Source organism: Lepidochelys kempii, chromosome 8, assembly GCF_965140285.1.
Source record: "Lepidochelys kempii isolate rLepKem1 chromosome 8, rLepKem1.hap1, whole genome shotgun sequence".
In the NCBI taxonomy this organism is placed as follows: domain Eukaryota; kingdom Metazoa; phylum Chordata; order Testudines; family Cheloniidae; genus Lepidochelys; species Lepidochelys kempii.
In genome coordinates, this window is record NC_136387.1 from 6916887 (window position 1) to 6935730 (window position 18844).

The 18844-nt window shown below is 48.2% G+C and overlaps 1 protein-coding gene across 1 annotated transcript in view; it reads right to left on the reverse strand.

Moving 5' to 3' along the window:
- Positions 1 to 18025, reverse strand: part of NDST1 (N-deacetylase and N-sulfotransferase 1) — a 65871-nt gene extending 47846 nt beyond the window's left edge. The window contains exon 1 of the mRNA XM_073355326.2: positions 17703 to 18025. The gene's annotated coding sequence lies outside the window, so the exon portion shown is untranslated. The remainder of the gene's footprint in view (positions 1 to 17702) is intronic.
- Between the last annotated feature and the right edge of the window lie 819 nt (positions 18026 to 18844).

An 18844-nucleotide genomic window follows, 5' to 3' on the forward strand; every position in this document is an offset into this window, starting at 1 on the left:
GTGTAAAATTTCTATAGCCACTTTGCTAATTTTTCAACAACAACAAAACATCAAACATTTCGCTAAACATTAAACGAAACGGGTCCCATTTCAAACATTTCACAAGGAAAACAATGCTGACATTCCAGCAGTTTTTGTGAAATTGGTTTCCATTTATCAACCAGCTCTCTTGCAGAGGATTCCCCAGCCACCATAACCATCCTGCTGCTGAAGTTTCAGACTGCATTGCTCAATGAAGTATGGGGGGCGCTGGTGATTCATAGATACTAAGGTCAGAAGGGACCATTGGTGACTTCTGGAACACAGCCTTGTGCTACCGAGCCGTGTCCCACCCTGCCGGATCCATTGCTGGTAAAATTTACCAGGTTCGCCATTAAGGAGATCAGAATGTCAGCATTCTCACAGGCCTGGATGGGCCAGTTGCTCAAGCAACCATTGTCCGAGATGGACAATATGGCCAGTTATCTTGACTGAGAAGGTTGTGGAGCGAGACAGTTCTCCCAAGACTTAGCTGCATCTGATCACCTTGAACAGCATTACATCTCGGTCTTGACTAATCCAGTGGGAGCGAACTGTTGCCCAGTTTTGAAGGGCACAGAGGCAGGGACTGACCAACAGAAACAAAAGTTTACCAAATCACAGGTAGCCAGCCAGCTTGTCCTCCTTAACGGTTCTGAAGAGTGAGCTGGAACGGTGCTGCAGCCATGTTTAAACCGCACCTGTCCGTATGTCCTCACTGCAACTAAAACCTGCAGCTCGCCAATGCCAGCTGACTTGGGTTAAGGGCCTGTTTAATTGCAGTGTTGATATTCAGGCTCAGGCTGCCGCCCGGGCTCAAGGGCCCTGCGAGGTGGGAATGTCCCAGAGCTCGGGCTGCAGCCCGAATGGTGAAATGTCTACACTGCAATTAAACGGCCCCTTAGCCTGAGCCCAGTGAGCCCAGGCAGCTGGCACAAGCCAGCCGCAGGTGTCTAAGTGCAGCGTAGCCATCCCCTCAAGGTCTCAGCCACCAGTATTTGCCGGGAGGGACAGACAGATGGATAGACACAAACACACACTCCCCTGAGGTCCCTACTGAGCCCAGGAGACAGTTCCCAGATCCCATATAGCCCTGTCTATGCTGGTCAGCTCAGCCATACAAATGAGTGAGCCAGAACAGCTGTTTAAATCACGATTAAGCAAAGTTCAAGCACCGTAGTGTTTGCCCCAGTGCAGAGGGAACTTAGCTCTCCAGAAAACAGCAGGGAGACCCTAAACTCACGGAAATTCACCTGGAAACAGACATCTTGTGCCCCTGGCAGTAGCCCAGTAGTCCCAGAGGACTATAAAACCCATCAGTGGCTGGGTAACTTCTCTACAGCCTACCCACTGGTCAGACACACGGGCCTGCAGGCAGAAAGGCTGCCCAGTTTTCCACTGCTTCAGAAGGGGTAGCCCTGTGGCCTTCAGGGCCTCCTTTCAAGGTGGGTCCACAGACGAATCAGAGCATGCTCTCAATAGCCAGGCTGCTAACTGGTCTATTTCTGCCAGCACCTTCCTTTGGAAATGCATGTTTCTCTCTCTCTCTCTCTCTCTCATATCTCTCCCTGCCACCCCTCTTTCTCTCTCATCTTCTGACATTCACATGAAAGAAACAGCAGGGGGGAAGCGCAGCCGCAGCCTCAGACTCCAGCCTGCCTAAAGGGAAGCTTTCTGCATAAAGTAGGCCAGCAATGGCTTTCATATCATTAGCCTTCTAATACTCCGTCTCCCCTCAGCTGGTCCTGCCCTTCACCTCCTCCCTGGCCAGGCGACACATTCCTTCTGCTAGATGCGAGCCATGTCAGACCTTGCTTACCTCGCAGCCACCAGCTGATCCAGCAGATTATAATCCTGAATCCCCAGCACAGACTCAGCAGCAGATTCAAGGGCCTGGCTGAGCACAACCCAAAGCAAGTGCCTTCTAATTCAGCAGCGGTACTGTGATTAACAAGGGGCCCCCAGTGCACCGGCATCCATGAGCCTACAGAGACAGGGCACATGCCCACGCGAGCACATGGGGCCGTGGATACCAGATGCCGCACACAGCCCAAAACCTTCCTGATGCAACGTCAGGGGAGGGTAAGAAGATAAACTCAGATCTAGGGCTCGTGCACTTTGAATCCTAATCACATTGCAGACAGCCCCTTTCACCATTCAAATTGTCTTTCAAGGAGAGCCTTTTAACAAGAGTCTGCACTGTGTTTTAGCCCTCTGGGGTTAGAATCATTATTGCAATTTCTTGTATCAATTATTCATTGGCTTGGGAAAAAATATATATACATTATATTGATCTTTTCTATTCTAGGACTAAGGTATCTGCAATCTCCCTTTCCGAGGGGAAGGCAAAAAGCGAGCTGCTTCCTTTGCTCAGGCAGAACCAGCGTGAACAGTTTGTGCTCAAAATTTAGTTTAACACCATAGACACACACTCACAGGCGTGGACCAACTGCTCCCTCTCCCCCTTCAAAAATTACCTCCACTTTTACAAGGCGAACAAAATGTGGGTTTGTGCCCTGTTAAATCATGAGAATAAGTAATAATACCACGTATTTCTTCTATGGGTCTTCCCTTCTGTCAATCTCAAAGCACTTTACAAGGTGGTCAGATGGAGCACCGAAACAGACAGGGGTGTGCTCCAGCCTTCCCAGTAACTGAGTCTCTCCAGTCCCAATCAAGAATGCTATCCATAGGCCACACAGCCTCCCCTTTAGCTTCTTTATGACGTAAGGCGGCCTGAAGAGGTTGGGTTTGTTTATAAGGTTTTGCCTTGCTTGGACTTCCCCCCCTTCCCCGCAGTTTCAGGAATCCAGATCTGCTCTTCCCAAGAAATCCTCCAGCAAAAAAAGACAGAACTCAGAAATGAGTCTTGGGAGTTGTAGCCCACAGAGCTAGCTTAGACTTTTCTTTTACTTAGCAGTAACGCAGGGAACCTACAGGCCTGTAACCTGTAAGACCCTGGCTTAAGCAAGTTAGCCTAAGTAAAGGGCGCCTATGACTCTTAGCATAGATAAATGGCCCGACAGTTACCCTAGATCAGGGGTCGGCAACCTTTCAGAAGTGGCGTGCCGAGTCTTCATTTATTCACTCTGATTTAAGGTTTCGTGTGCCGGTAACACATTTTAACGTTTTTAGAAGGTCTCTTTCTATAAGTCTATAATATATAACTAAACTATTGCTGTACGTGAAGTAAATAAGGGTTTTAAAATCTCTAAGATGCTTCATTTAAAAATTAAATTAAAATGCAGAGCTCCCTGGACCGGTGGCCAGGACCCGGGCAGCGTGAGTGCCACTGAAATCAGCTTGTGTGTGCCATAGGTTGCCTACCCCGCCCTAGATTTGGGGGAACTGAGAATACCTTGCTCAAGAGAAGGAGCTGGTACATAACACCACCAGGCCACCACAGGAACCCTGAACGGATACTGAGTTGGATATTTTAGGATAGAATCATTGGGAGATGTTTAACCACAAACTTGCTTTAGCAGTTGGTGACGTACATGATAATGAGCGAACAGGCATTAATGTGTTCATCTATAGGATAACTGCACCCCAATATTATGAGGGTGAGGAAGTTAGATTTACACATGGAAGGCTGGGCATCTGAATGAATATTCATGGTAGTACCCAGACCCTATAATAAGCCAAGCCACCACGCTGCGGGGGCTAGATGGTCCATCACTGGCCCTTCAGATCTTTATTATCACCTACCACCAACCTTTGGACATTTGGGGAACCTGGACCATCGGACTCATGTGACATGCCAGGTTTGGGGCTGGTCCTTTGTGTCTCACCACCAGGTCCCTGAGGAAGGGTGTGAGCATATGCAAGGGATGACACCAAAGACAACAATTGTTCCTGTGGTTTGGAGCTTTCCTGTCTTTACTGATTGTTTTAATAAACATGGCCAAGGCTGTGCTTGCCCTCGGTGTGAATGTCTTTGCCATACATGACCAGGTTCCCTACACAATATTAATTCTGTGGAGCCTGATTCTGGGATGAGAACCCTATTACCCCAGCTCACTAAATGAATAGCAATTGGCAATCAGTACAATTATTATTAACTATTATGAAGGATCAAGCTACAGAGTTCTCAGTCCTTAATTCAAGCTGCTGTTAAATCCTTAACTAAGAGCATTTCTTTTGTCGGTTAAATGAAATAGGTTCTAACAAAATAACTCTGAAGTGTTGTAAACCAAAATCCCTTCCCTCAATTAATTACGTTTCACTTTCTTGGAATCTGCTATGTCATAATCCTAGCAGGTCTCCAGTGATCCATAGTGTCTCACAGGGTGATCATGGCCTGAATTTTAAGTGCTTAAAAAAAGAGAAAGAGACAGGAAATTACCAAAAAAAAATTTTTTTAAATCCCTTTAAAATTACAAAAGTAATCCAGGCCTTCTTTATACATCATACAGAAGCCAAAAGGCGTGCAAACTCCATTTCCCCCCCACCCCTGGCACGTCACCTTTAACCTCTGCACAACTTCTGAAATGTGGGCGGGACGAGAAGGGAAAATAAGACTACACGACAAACTGAGTATGACAGAGCAAACAGCGAGCACGATAAGCTGACCCTCAGCTGATGGTCAATAAGAGGAAGGTGCATGAGAGGAAGGTGATCAGGAACAGCCAGCAAGGATTCACCAAGGGAAGGTCATGCCTGACTAATCTAATCGCCTTTTATGATGAGATTACTGGTTCTGTGGATGAAGGGAAAGCAGTGGATGTATTGTTTCTTGACTTTAGCAAAGCTTTTGACACGGTCTCCCACAGTATTCTTGTCAGCAAGTTAAGGAAGTATGGGCTGGATGAATGCACTATAAGGTGGGTAGAAAGCTGGCTAGATTGTCGGGCTCAACGGGTAGTGATCAATGGCTCCATGTCTAGTTGGCAGCCGGTATCAAGTGGAGTGCCCCAAGGGTCGGTCCTGGGGCCGGTTTTGTTCAATATCTTCATAAATGATCTGGAGGATGGTGTGGATTGCACTCTCAGCAAATTTGCGGATGATACTAAACTGGGAGGAGTGGTAGATACGCTGGAGGGGAGGGATAGGATACAGAAGGACCTAGACAAATTGGAGGATTGGGCCAAAAGGAATCTGATGAGGTTCAATAAGGATAAGTGCAGGGTCCTGCACTTAGGACGGAAGAACCCAATGCACAGCTACAGACTAGGGGCCGAATGGCTAGGCAGCAGTTCTGCGGAAAAGGACCTAGGGGTGACAGTGGACGAGAAGCTGGATATGAGTCAGCAGTGTGCCCTTGTTGCCAAGAAGGCCAATGGCATTTTGGGCTGTATAAGTAGGGGCATAGCGAGCAGATCGAGGGACGTGATCGTCCCCCTCTATTCGACATTGGTGAGGCCTCATCTGGAGTAGTGTGTCCAGTTTTGGGCCCCACACTACAAGAAGGATGTGGATAAATTGGAGAGAGTCCAGCAAAGGGCAACGAAAATGATTAGGGGTCTAGAACACATGACTTATGAGGAAAGGCTGAGGGAGCTGGGATTGTCTAGCCTGCAGAAGAGAAGAATGAGGGGGGATTTGATAGCTGCTTTCAACTACCTGAAAGGGGGTTCCAAAGAGGATGGCTCTAGACTGTTCTCAATGGTAGCAGATGACAGAACGAGGAGTAATGGTCTCAAGTTGCAGTGGGGGAGGTTTAGATTGGATATTAGGAAAAACTTTTTCACTAAGAGGGTGGTGAAACACTGGAATGCGTTACCTAGGGAGGTGGTAGAATCTCCTTCCTTAGAGGTTTTTAAGGTCAGGCTTGACAAAGCCCTGGCTGGGATGATTTAACTGGGAATTGGTCCTGCTTCGAGCAGGGGGTTGGACTAGATGACCTTCAGGGGTCCCTTCCAACCCTGATATTCTATGATTCTATAAGAGAGGAACCCCTTCCCTGCCATGCACAAAAGACCAAGCCCACAGCTGAGCCGATACTTGCCACAAATGAATGATTTGCTTTGCCAGATCGTTCTTAGCAATTTGCCAAGGCCCACCTGTAAAATGGAGATGCATGAGCCAGCTGATTTCACAGAGAGGTTATGAGGGCTGGTTTGCAGTGTGCTTTGAGATTCTTGAGGGAAAGGTGCTGTAGAATTGCAAGACATTGTCAGCAATGGCAGCAATATTAAACCCATTAAAACAATGCAGTGATCCGTCTGTGCTTCCTGAGTTGTAGCCACCCCTTAAGGGAGACACGGGTCACAAAGTCTCCACTGGTTATTTCCTCCTGATTGATTTTTCTTGACAACTTCCCATGATGAGGATTTTCGAAAATGCATCAAGGTGGAAGTCCCAGTTAGTCATATCTAAAAATAAGGACATTTTCCCTCCCCCACTCCGCACTCACCCCCCCCTTGCCAACATATGTACCACAGATTATCACTTTCAGATGGATACTGGAGCCATATACCGACTCCATTACAGAAGAACCGTTCTGTAAGCAGTTGCTATCCAAGCTAACTAAGCCCAAAATGTAGGTTTTGTAAAAAAGCTTTCCTAAAACCAAAACATAGACCAATTCCGTGTCCCCCCTGAATTCTGCCGCAAACAGTTTTTAAAAAAACAAATAAATAAATATTCCCCACAATTGCTGTAGCATCAAGTCAGTTTCTAGGATTTTCCCTTCCAAGTTTTCATGCACTAACTAGAAAACGCTCTAGCATGTCCCCTATCGGTTTCATCTAGTCATTTAGACTACAAGCTCTCCGGGGCAGGGACCGGCTGCATGCCAGGTCTCTTGTGATCAGACCTTGCATAATAAATATGAAAAACCACTCTCCAACCCAACAGAAATTAAAAAACAACCCTGAAGGGTAATAAACAGTGAAGAGCAAATGAGATTTGCAAAATCCTCTCCTTTTTGATAACCTACAGTGCTACTAGGAACACAGTGATTGTTAAGCCCTTTTAAATGCAGTTTCAGGGCCCCAAGTTCAAACTCTCTGCTTAGATCACTGGTCATCAGCCAGGTTTCTGAGCTCACCCAGACAAGTGGCATTTCCTTTTTAAGCATGCTGCCCTGTCTAATAGTCAATCTGCCCTGAGCCACAGGAGCGCCTGTCCACCTCGTTGTCATTCCAGCAGCAACAGGCGGAGTATGTGGCATAGGAGGTGACCTCCAGAGAGCATCTGCTGCTTCATTCTGACCTGTCTCGATGATAGATACATTGATAAAACCATCCTTCCCGACATTAAAGTCACATGTCCTAGTTACTTCAAGCCAGCCAGATTTTTCATCCAATGCTCCATGTAGCACATATTCTCACAGCTGTGTCCCACAGCTCAGACTGGTAACAACCCAATATTCCATTAAAAACTGCCAAGGGCTCAAACAGTTTATCAAACACACCCAGTAACCCAGCACTGGCCTCACTGTACTGGGCCATTCGCAATCTGTAACCCTGTAAACAGCAACAGACTAGCTCCCCCTTCCTGCAGAGCTAGAAAGGAAAGGGGATTTCTGGGGCAGTTACCTGACATGGGGAGGAGGTGCACAATGACAGATTTTTCTCAGCTCCAGCTACTTCGCCTGCAAATCATTTTCCTCCAATATAATCATGGAGTTTGCATGACGGCACAGCCCCCTGGGCAGATGCTGGGGTTCGATTCTCCTCTCACTGGGTATAAATAGGACTAACTCTGCTGAAATCAATAGACCTACACAGGTATAAGGTATGAGATGAATGAGGCCCTAAAAGCTTTAAAAATGACCAAACCATATATAGCATTTCACCGTCATTGTATCCAGCATCATTGCCCCTCACCAGGCTGGGTAATACAGGAGACATGGCTGTACAACCAAACCCGTGTTCTACAACCCACCTTTCAAACTAATTTGAACACAGTACTATTCTTTGGACAAAGACCCCATTAGCCCCCCAGCCATTCACCACCCGACAGGAGCTAGCCTGCGTGCCCTGCAGTAGTCCACTTTGCTTCCAAAAGGTGGGATATGGCACCTCACCTCAAGGATACTGACCATTTGGACAAGGCAGCATTATAGACCACGCTACACCGCCCTGCACCGGCGTCAGCTGTGCGGTATTGAATCTCTCATTAGCCCTTTGACTCCTACTCATACTCCATCCTTAGTTATCACAAAGGCCTACAGAGCACCTCGCCCAGCCTGTTATAACAGCCCTATCTGCCACATACACAGCCCTTGCATTTGCATATCAGTTGTTACAGTCTTATATAAAAGACGCTATAGAGCAGAAAGGACCCATTTAGCCCAGGATTGTTCCAAAGAGCACAAATATCCAGTGTGGACCACAGGCCACCTTACCCTCATTTTATGAAAGGCAACGGCACCAAGTAAGAGGTTGAGAGGGATTCCTGTCCTTCTCACATGACAAGTATTCGGCCTTATCCGCCTCCTGCTTCCGAACTCAGGGAAGCACAGATGTTCCGATATAACTTGCATTCCTTGTTAACATAATCTTCTTCAATCACTGGGCTAAAGAATGCTCAAGGAGCTCAGGCTGCAGGGACAGAGAGAGGACGTGCCTGGTACCACACCTTATAAGGTGGTTGTGAAAAAAGCAGATGGCAGTTGGGGGCATAAGTGGAAAGCCAGCGAGTCTCCCACAGAAGCATCTGAAGGAATTCAGATTCTCTCAGTTGTGAGAAGAAAGCCGCAGTTAAGAGATGGTAAACGCTGCAGGGTGGCGGGCTGCTTCCTGTGTGCTAAAAGGCGGCTATTTTTCCAATGAGGTTTATAATCATCTTTGATCAGGAGAGCTGCCAGTCAGGCTGCAAGTCTGCCTTGAAGATGATGGAAATTAAAGGGAAGGGAGTCCATCAAACACCCAGATTAAGTAATTCTAGAAGTAGAGATCTGTCTGTCATTGACAAAACTGGGCACACCCACAATTACACTCCAGTGACAATAAACCTCCAAACAAAATGAGCAGACTGACAAAAGGAGAGAGTCTTTTGTCACCAGGCTGTGCTAGGCACAATCAACTTCCAAAACACTTTAGGTTCCACTGGTGGACACAACTTAAAATGTGGTACCAAGGGCGGATCAGATCCCCCCTGCAGAGTCCTCTGGGCAACATGATTTGTCTCTCCCCAGCTTGTTTAATTGGCACTATGTTTCTGTATGCGAGTGCCATGGCCACAATGCTCGAAACTGGGTGCCTGAAGTAGGGGACCTAACAAAGAGCTGACCTGCTCTTCAGAGGTCTTGAGCACCTACAACTCCCACTGATCTCCGTGGGAGCAGATGGGTGCTCATCACCTCTGAAAATCAGGTCAAACACATCCACTTTAGGTCCCTACATGGAGGCTTTCATGTTAGAACTTACCAATAACTGCCAAAATGTTCAACTATGTATTTGGGGGACATCTCTCTGCTCTGCACAGAGGAGTGGGGAAAGAGACCTAGGGGATTTCAGGCCTCCCCTATGTAGCTGACGGTGATCCAGGTGGAATAGTAGTTTGGAAAGCCTTTGTCCTCTCTGGGCAGCTAGGAAACGGGCCCTGCTGTGATCTGAAGCCATCTCTTCTTGCTGGGCAAACATAGCAGCTGCAGCCCCAGTTATCCTGGAGCTCGCAACCTAGAGCTAACCACCACCAATCGCATAAAGCTGTGCAGCCTGCAATCACATGCGGGGTGCCAGGTTGACTCATTTTCTGAAGGCTCTTGCCCATGACTTTTGCAGAGCAACATGATTCATGAGAGACACTAAGCCCCCTCCCTGCAGCCGTGCTGCTTGTGACTCACTCAGACTTCCCAGCTGTCCTGGATCTCCGGATTCTCCAGATCCCCAGCATCTGGGGACAAAGAGGGAACCAGAGTGGGGGTGGGGAGGAGGGCGTTGACCATTTCAGTCATTTCTCCTCTCTCAGTGTTTCTTCACACGGTTCTCTCCCATTGGCACCATACTCAGGAACAAAGCCCTTTAACTCCTCCGGGGCCAGAGTTCATGTGAAAAGATTTCCACAGAAAGCAGCACTGGAAGTCCCCCCCCGACCCCATAGGCACCCCCATTTACTCGTTTCAGGGAAAGACATGGGGCTGTGCTCATTCTGACCCGCCCCCCACATCCAGCACAGCCTTGAGCTGCAGTTTAACACAGCTTTTTAAATGTAAGTGTGTTTGTTTTGCTGTTGAAACAAAGCAGGTCTTCGCCCCGCAAAACCTAGCAGACGTGGCCAAAAAAACCCAAGTTACCTGCCAGGGATTAAGATTTACCTTTCCCTAAAGGCCACTGCTTGCTACATTGTATCCTGGAGCTGGGCCGAATACACACTGCTAGACAAAGGGCCCAAAACAGTTTTAAGGTCCAAAATCTGTGAAGCAACTGGACTAGAAACATATGCTTTATAGGCTGGAAACCCTAGCTCTCCGTGGGTATAAGACAGTCATGTCTATTCCTGGCAGATCCCAAGATATAGGACTTTAATAATCTTGCTTCCCTCTCCATCACCTCAGTTCGGACATAATTTTAGCAGGCACTACATAAAGGAAAGCTACAGCTAGAAACTAAGGCTTTATATCAGCTGGAAGCGTGAAATCCCATCTCTAAAACCTCAACAGTAGCTCCCCTACTGTAACTAGTGGCCTGTGAGGCAATGCCCAATGGACTGAGATTGCTGGCAGGTAACACGGTGCATATCTCCTCCTTGTCTTAGGCACAGCTAAAAATACTACTTTCCCCTGGATGCAATTTCTGTAGCTGTCATGGGGACATAAAGCAACTGGAAATGGGACTGAGTCTGCCACCTCAAACGGGAAGGGATGGTCTTTTCTAGACAGCCTCTCTGTGGGTCAAACATGCCATGATAAAGTTTGAGGCTTCCTGGCCCGAAGCATTAATCTTGCAAACCGTTGGAGTTCTAGATTGTCAGATGCTAAAATCAATGCATGGTATGAAGTGGGGGAGAGGGGGGTGGGAAGCGAGATAATAATCAGAGGGACCAGAATCTTATGACCTGCCAAAGCTAGCAGCATTGTGACAGAGGAGCAGAAACACTTTAAAGCAGTGGTTTTCTATCTGTGGCCCACGGACCCCCTTAGACCGTGTCTAAGGGGGTCTGTGAAATATTGTTGTTACCATAGAACAGTGGTTTTCAACCTGGGGCCCACAGATTATGTCTATGATTGGAGGTATGGACCCCTTTAGAATTTGAAATTATTTAGGGTTCCACAAATGAAAAGAGATTGAAACCCACTGCTTTAAAGACCAGCAACATACACTGTAATGACAGCATCTGCACCATTCAACAAAATCATGAGAATCCCACCCTGCAAAGGATTGTAAGGAATTCTGCTGTTTTGCCCCCCATAAAAAACAGCCAAGCAAAAAACAATCATCTAGTCTTCATCCAATTCGATCTGTCTGCAAGAAACAGTTGAAGAAACTGACTATATAGGCCCCAAGCCTGCAACTAATAGCATGCAGGTGGACTAATGGGGCTCCAAACAGATGCAGCAGTCCGCCCAGGTACTGCCAATTGCAGAATTGGGCCTCAGTCTTTGTACATATCTCCACCTCCCTTGACAGCTGCATTGGTGATATACTATTTGGGATTTATTTTAGTTCAGTAAAGAGTGAAAATTCCACTCCAGGCTGAAAATGGGTCCCAACCCACAAAGCAAATAAGCTGTAACTGACATAATATTTTATAGTGATGTTGGTTAGTCTCTAAGGTGCCACAAGTACTCCTTTTCTTTTTGTTCTGATGACTGCAGTTGGAGTTTGTTTTGATATTCAAATGCTTCTGTCCATCTAGGTACTTATATGGCCCCTGCCACTGCAGACTGAGCACCTATGCCTGGCTGCATATTTTCTAGTTTGAAGGATGCTTCTAGGGGGTTTAAGTCATTGCACTATTAAAGTTATGTCAAAAGCACCTAGAGCACGTGACAGATACCCCTACCTCCCCAGTTTCACATATAAAATAAACAAGCAATCCAAAGGAGGAGGTGATATGCCCACATCTAGAAGAGAACATAACTACCAAGCCTCAGGGTATATTAAGGTTAATAGAAGTCAACATTCCAAGAAGATGAGTGAGGACTGTCTCCCCATCCTTTTATCCGTGCAGCACTGTTTCTGGAGGTGTGGCTACTGAGTAAACGAGACAAACAGCCCACTGATTTCCAGTGCAAGGATTATCCCCCTAAATATTACAGCTGCAGATCTCACACTATGCAGGACAAAGCAAGACCAGCAAAATGAACCTTGCATTGCCCCAAAGTTTCAATTATATCGAACCGACAGAATTTGAAGTGTTCCATTGCCCTACATTTATACCCACCAACAACACAGCTGCAGTCCCCCCAAGATAGGTAGGACGGGCCTGGTCAAGCGCTGGAGACTTTCCCAAATCAGAAATACAATTTAAAAAAAGCCGCATAGAGAATGGAGAAAGTGAAAAGAGCGAGAGTTTTGGGGGAAAGAGAATAATATTAGTAAGCTTGGAAGGAATTGATTTTTTATCAGTAACCACTGATTTCCCCAAGCACACACAAAGCCATGAACAAAATATTTCCACCAATAATAATTGAAATTTACACACAGGCAAAGTAAGAAAAATGCTGCTTGATACCTTTGATTTAAGGATATTTACTTTGTATATTTTGTCATGTGGTGTTGACAGTTTGTGTATTAATGGTCTTAAAACTTTAACTTTCTGAATCACAAGGTCTACCCTCAGTAAATAATCGTCTGGCCACCCCTATTGTCTGACACCCCGGACCCATTAATACCCTGCAACTGTGAAAATTTAAAATTGAATAAAAAATGCCTAAAAATAAGCATCAATATTAATTGGTGAAATCATTAAAAAAACAAAAATCACATTCTGCCAAGCCTAAAGTTATGCAACTGTTGTTTACAGTCTCCCCTCAATATGTTCTGGGTAAGCTTTGCTGAGTGAAAATAGGAGATATTTGTTCATGACATTTAATGGGAATAAAAACATTTGAGATTGCATTCCAGACTATTTTGGAATGCAAAGTTTCTGGGTGGTTTGGTTTTTTTTCCCCTCAAAAGCACCACAAAGAGGTAGTTTTCATATCAAAACATGCAAAATTTAAGTGTCAAATGTTTCAATGCAAAAAAACCCCACCTTTAGTTAAATACATTTCTAGATACTGAAACTTTCTGTTTTCACTCAAAAATAGCCCAATTTGCAATTAAGGAAAAAGAAGAAAAGCATCCATTTCCCCGAGTCACAGATAATGCCAAAGACCTCCCATTTTGAGATTTTCAAATTTTGTTACAAATCTTTTACATGCATCCCAAGGCAGCGATTCTGCAAGCCTGTGTGAAGCAACTTGTAAGATGAGGGCCCTATGGAAGACATAGCAGGCAGCTACAAGGAGAGGAAATGGGAGGAAACATCTTGGCTGGGGCCTGTAGGTAGGTGGTACCATTCCAGAATCATAGAACTATAGGGTTAGAAGCGGCTGCAGGAGTCATCTAGTCTAACCTCCTGCCAAGATTCAGGATTTGTTATGTCTAAACCAACCAAGACAGATGGCTATCCAAATGCAAACGATAAATAATAAAAGGAAAAGTAAATGCATCAGACAGACCAGTTCCAGTGAAATTCTACCTACTATACACTGAAGTACAATAATGTCCCAAGTTGCTGCCAGAGACTGTAGGGCGGCTTAGAGACTTCTGTAAAGCAGGGCTCTACTCTATGGGCTTGGCTACACTTACATTTTATAGCGCTCTCACTTGCTGGCTCAGGAGTGTGAAAAATCACACACACCCCCCCAAGCGCAGCAAGTCAGAGTGCTTTAAAGCGCTAGTGTAGACAGGCTCCTAGCGCTCGGAGCTAATCCCCTCGTGGACGTGGATTACCAGGAGCGCTGGGAGAGCTCTTGGAAGCGCTTTGAAGTTTCGATTGTAGCCATGCCCTATATAGTGATGCTTTTAAAGAATGCTACTCATTAAGAAACATCTGCAGTCAAGTTACTCCTTGTGTCATCTCCAAAGGGAAAAGAAAAGGAGACTGAAGGTACATGACAATGCCTGCACCTCCCCGCTTCGGGGGGGTGTTATAACCACCATTCAGCATATCGAATTAAATTCTTCTGTGGCATAAAGGGGCCCTTGCACTTTCATCATTTAATTTCCTTCTTCTCCACCCTTTGCAAGGTTCACTCAGAAGCCAGTTTCCTATTGAATTCATCTTGGTTATTTTATCTGGAAAACAATGATTTCCTCTCCTTCTGTTCCCCGGGCAGCTGAAATGAACAGGGATGTTGTTGTTTATATCCTTGTTTATGCACCATCCTCAGTCAAGCCAGTTCCAAGAATAGCTATTGTAGCAATCGCTACTGTGACTATCAGTCCCGCAAAGAGGCTGCTTTGTTGTTGAATGTGTTGTTTTAAAGTTCTTGGCAATGAAGTGATGTCGCAGGTTGTTTTTGTAAGTAGTTATTTAGCATGAACAACATCCCTCATGATTCTAAGCTATTGTTATTAAACATTTAGTAGCATCCAGAGGTCCCAAAGTGCTAGGTACAAATGCACAGCCCCTGCCCCAAGGAGATCACAATTGGATCTGCATAGGAGGGCATTTGCATGTGGTATGGAGCTTCCAGCTGTCAATGTGGTTCTGAACAGAAACAAGGGCCTTCCCCTTACAGATCAAATTGTAGGATTGGAACCCTAGCGTAAGAAATGCAGAGTTTGCAGTTTACAAGCTCGGGCACAGTCTCTTATATTTATTGGAAAGATTATTAAGCAGGCAGGGCTTGTGAACCAGTCACAGTAAGAGGATTGGTATCTAGGTGCATGAGAAAGGAGGTGTGCCCAACTCAGTGCAGAGCTGCTGGGAATTAAAATGGGATTATTTTATTTTTTATTCTGTTAAAAACCAATCCAGTCATTTGTTGTTGGTTAAATGCTATTTGGTATTGTCATTCAAAGGTGACGGGGGGCCTCCCCGCAGAAACTGAAGCTGCTTCATGAAGGCTCCAACCAGAGCAACACAAAGATACGCAGTTGTAGGTGTGGAACATTAAAGCAATCCACAACAGCAATTTGCAGATTGCCTTTAATCCTGTTACTTTTAATTAATGTAGTTTATGCTTCTCCAGAGCAGTGACATTCATGTAGTTTAAGATCTTATACATGTCTCCTTTTGTAAATGTATATTGCAATAGTGTTTGGATTTCTGGAGAGGTAGTCTTTATTATTTATTATAACATTACAATAGTGCCCACAGATCATGGTCACCTGTAGTGCACCGGGCTAATTTAAAGCCTGTGACACAGAGATCTCTGAAGTTAACATTCACATTTATTCCTGCATAATATTTACTGCTGGAGTCTTTCCTCCCATAATTCCTAGCACAGCACATTTGAAGAAGGGAAGGGTTGAAGGATATCAGGGGATTTAAAGCTTGATAGAGCCAAGAGACATCTTTGAAGAAGCTGGGGCCCCTTTCATCTTGCAAAGCTGGAAAGGGGGGATGGGGAGGGGAAGAAAGCATCTCCAGGCTTCAGCCACTTCAAGAGCTTATTGCTGTTTATATCACAAAGTAGCACAGAAACATCACCTGCAGAATGTGCCTTGACCTACTGAGCAGCTCCCCGACCTTTCCTGGCTCTCATGCTTTCTACGGGTTCTGCAATTCCACATAGTCTCCTTCTAGGAGTGATGCAGGGAGAGCTGCCAGCAACACCTGCAAGCAGCTGAACTGCTCTGGGCATCTCAGAGAGATCCCAGGAGCAGCTTTTGGTAAGCCTCCTGCTCTGAACCTCATGCTCCCCTCTTGAAAGAAGGTAACTGCATGTTAATAAATCATCCTAACGGAAGCCCTATCCGTGTACCTCTGTCCTACCCTATCCAGATACCCTCCCTCTACCCCTCCCCTCCTCACCATTCTCCAGAGCCAGGACAGGGAGGATCACTCGCTTTCTGCCATCCCTCCTACACATGGAGTTACTTCTGCAACCTCTTCAAATCCCACCTGAGCACTCGCCCTGTAACCCTTACTTGTGCCAGCAGCTCCACAGAAATAAACGTGGCCACTCCCACAAGTAGGACTTTGTAGGACTGGGCCAAACGACTGAAAATCCTTCAGGCCAGGGATGGGTCATTCTATAGCTTTGGGTACACCAGCACTTTTCAGGAAATTTCCCGCCACTGCACTACTGCCCACAGGGCACTAATGTAGACAAGACCTCAGCACCTTCACCAGCATCTCGGGTAGGCCTAAAGTTGGATAACTCAGTGGCAAACCCCCCCATGGCCTCTCCACACTAGTACTTCGGCCAAGAGAGCTGCAACGGTGCTAACACAAGGGTGGAAGATTTTACGTAGCCTGTGAAATACACACCTACAACATCTGCCTTTTCCCTGGAGCTCACAGTCAGCTCCTTCTTTGTGTAGAGCACCCTGCAATGCTCTGTACAAAGAGCCCTGTAATGCAGTAAGTTGCGTGGCGCTGACCGGGCATCACTGACAACACTCATGTAACAACCCAGCAGCCACTCAAATGACTCCACGTGTCCCAAATACAAAAGGAATTTTGTCATTTTAATTGTTACATTTGTTCAAGAAGAGAACCTCCCCCAGCACTCTTATTCATTATGTTAAAAATACACATTTCTCTTACAAAGAGGTGCAAAAGAAACACACTGAAAGATGAGTAAGAGCATGGTCTGTAGTCTATACCAATAGTCCCTGTGTCTCCACCACTCTGGGCTTTGGGGCCTCCCCATATTCTGGGCAGGTAAGAATAGCAGGTCCAGGGATCAAGTCCCCAAGGATGTACAAAGCCCTGCGCAGGAAACACAAGGCAAAATTTGGAACTTGCTCTTTTGTAACTCCTCAGCCCTAGCTACCTTCCAGGAGAGGCTGGGAGGATCAATTAATGTCTGTGAAAGCACTCTGAAGAGGAAGAGCAAGGTAAGCGCCAAGCATTATGTCAAACTGATATTTATGTAAGTATCAGTATTTGTAAACCGTGCCCTGGCCAGGGAAGGGCTCTCACACAGACAGCAGGAACGGATTTAGCGCAACCCGCCCAGATGAAATTATTTGTTCTTGTAGAGCACAAAATCAGATCCAGTTGAGAAGCCCTGTGTTTTTCATAAGCCATTGAAATGCAGACATCGCATCCCGGAGAAGGCGCGGCGGGGGGGGGGGGGAGTGAAAGTTACAAAGCGGGGAGGGGTGGAGGGAACGACACGCGATTGCAACAGGACACAACAGACCCCCCACCTCCCCCCCGGAGGCTGCTCTCTCTGCCGGGAAGCCTGGACACAGGGCCCGGCCGGCGCACCGAGGACAAAAGTTTCCCCTGCTCTCTGGAATGCGGGGGGAGGCGGAGAGAACTGCCCGCGAGGGACCCGACCTGCGACCCACCCGGCGCCCCTCCGGCCCCCCCCTCGGTTCATCACCCCCGCTTCGGACACGGCCACCCCGCCCGGCTGCGCGCCCCGGGGGCTCCCGCATCACAGCCGGGGGAGAGGGGCGGCAGGCCCCCCTCCTCAGCCCCGTTTGCAGAGAGCCCGAGCCCCAGCCCCGCCCGGGCCCTCCGCGCCCAGCTGCTGCCCGGCCCCGTTCCCGGGGAGAGCCGCCCAACTTTAGCCCCGTGCTTCCGCGCCGGTGCAGCGGGGCCTGCAGGCGGCTTGGCGGCATGCGCCGCCCATTCATCCCCGGGGCGGGAGGAGACGGACCGGCCCGCAGCCCCGTTACCTGCCGGCCGCATGGTCCCGAGCCGAGCCCGGCGCAGCCCCCGGGGAGCGGGCTACGGGGCTGGGGGCAGGCGGCGGCCGCTCGCCCGGGCCCCCGCCCGCGCCGCCGGCTGCATGCAGCCCGTGGGGAGCCGGGCCGGCTCCTCTCCGCTCCCGCCGGCCGGGCAGGGAGGGGGCTGCAGGCGCTTCGCAAAGGCCACGGTGCCCGCTCCGCAGGGAGCCCCCCCGGCCACCGCGGCGGCGGCTGCTGGTGCGGCTGCCCGGGGTTAACCCTGCCGGCCCCAGCCTGCAGCCGGCTCGGCTGCCTGTCCCAGCCCCTCCGCCCGGATCCGCCCCCTGCCCGCCGGGGCTCCCCCCGCCGCACCGCCCCCGAGCTCCACCCACCCGGCCCAGGGGCCCGAGCCCCGGCGGCCGCGCGTCCCGGTGGGAGCCGCGGCGCTGAGCCCGCAGCTGCGGGGCGGCGGGGGCAGATCTCAGCCCACCCAGGGCTGTAACCGCCCAGCGAGCGCTGCCGGTGGGGAAGGGGGGAGCATTGCACCGCTAGGCGCCGGCAGAAACACGGCCACGGGGCTGGCGGGGCTCTGGCCCCGCACCCCAGGGTTCCTGGCTTCCAGCACAACGGGCCTTCGCTCTGCAAACTGCTCCCCGCAGGCACCGCCGGACCTCGGTGTCGGGGGGACGCGGGCAGGATCAGGGCCGGACCTGGCGGTCAGCACTGGACAAACTGGAGGAAGGGGCTAATAGTTAATTCCACTCAGCTCCTGGCTCCAGCGCTGATCAGACTGGCAGGTCCAGGGGGTTCGAGTTCAGCCTTAAAAAGCTGACTGACACGTCCGCAGATGCATAAATGCCTCCCATTCCTGTTGACCCTGTGCCAGGGAGCGTACAGTCATAACAGACCCCACATTTTGCTCCAAAACCAAATGAGTAGGAGACAGTTTTACTCTGAGTTAAAGCTACTTGGACTGGAAGATCCTTGGGGCCTGGGCTGTCTTTTTGTTATGCATGGCTCTGATCCCTGAATGGACCCTTCGCTCTTGACTGCATGACAAGTAATAATTAATAAAGAGTTTAGCAAAACCTTGGGGAGAAGGTAGCAATATTTTTCTCTCTTCACCCAGGCCTGCCTAGGATTTCACAGAT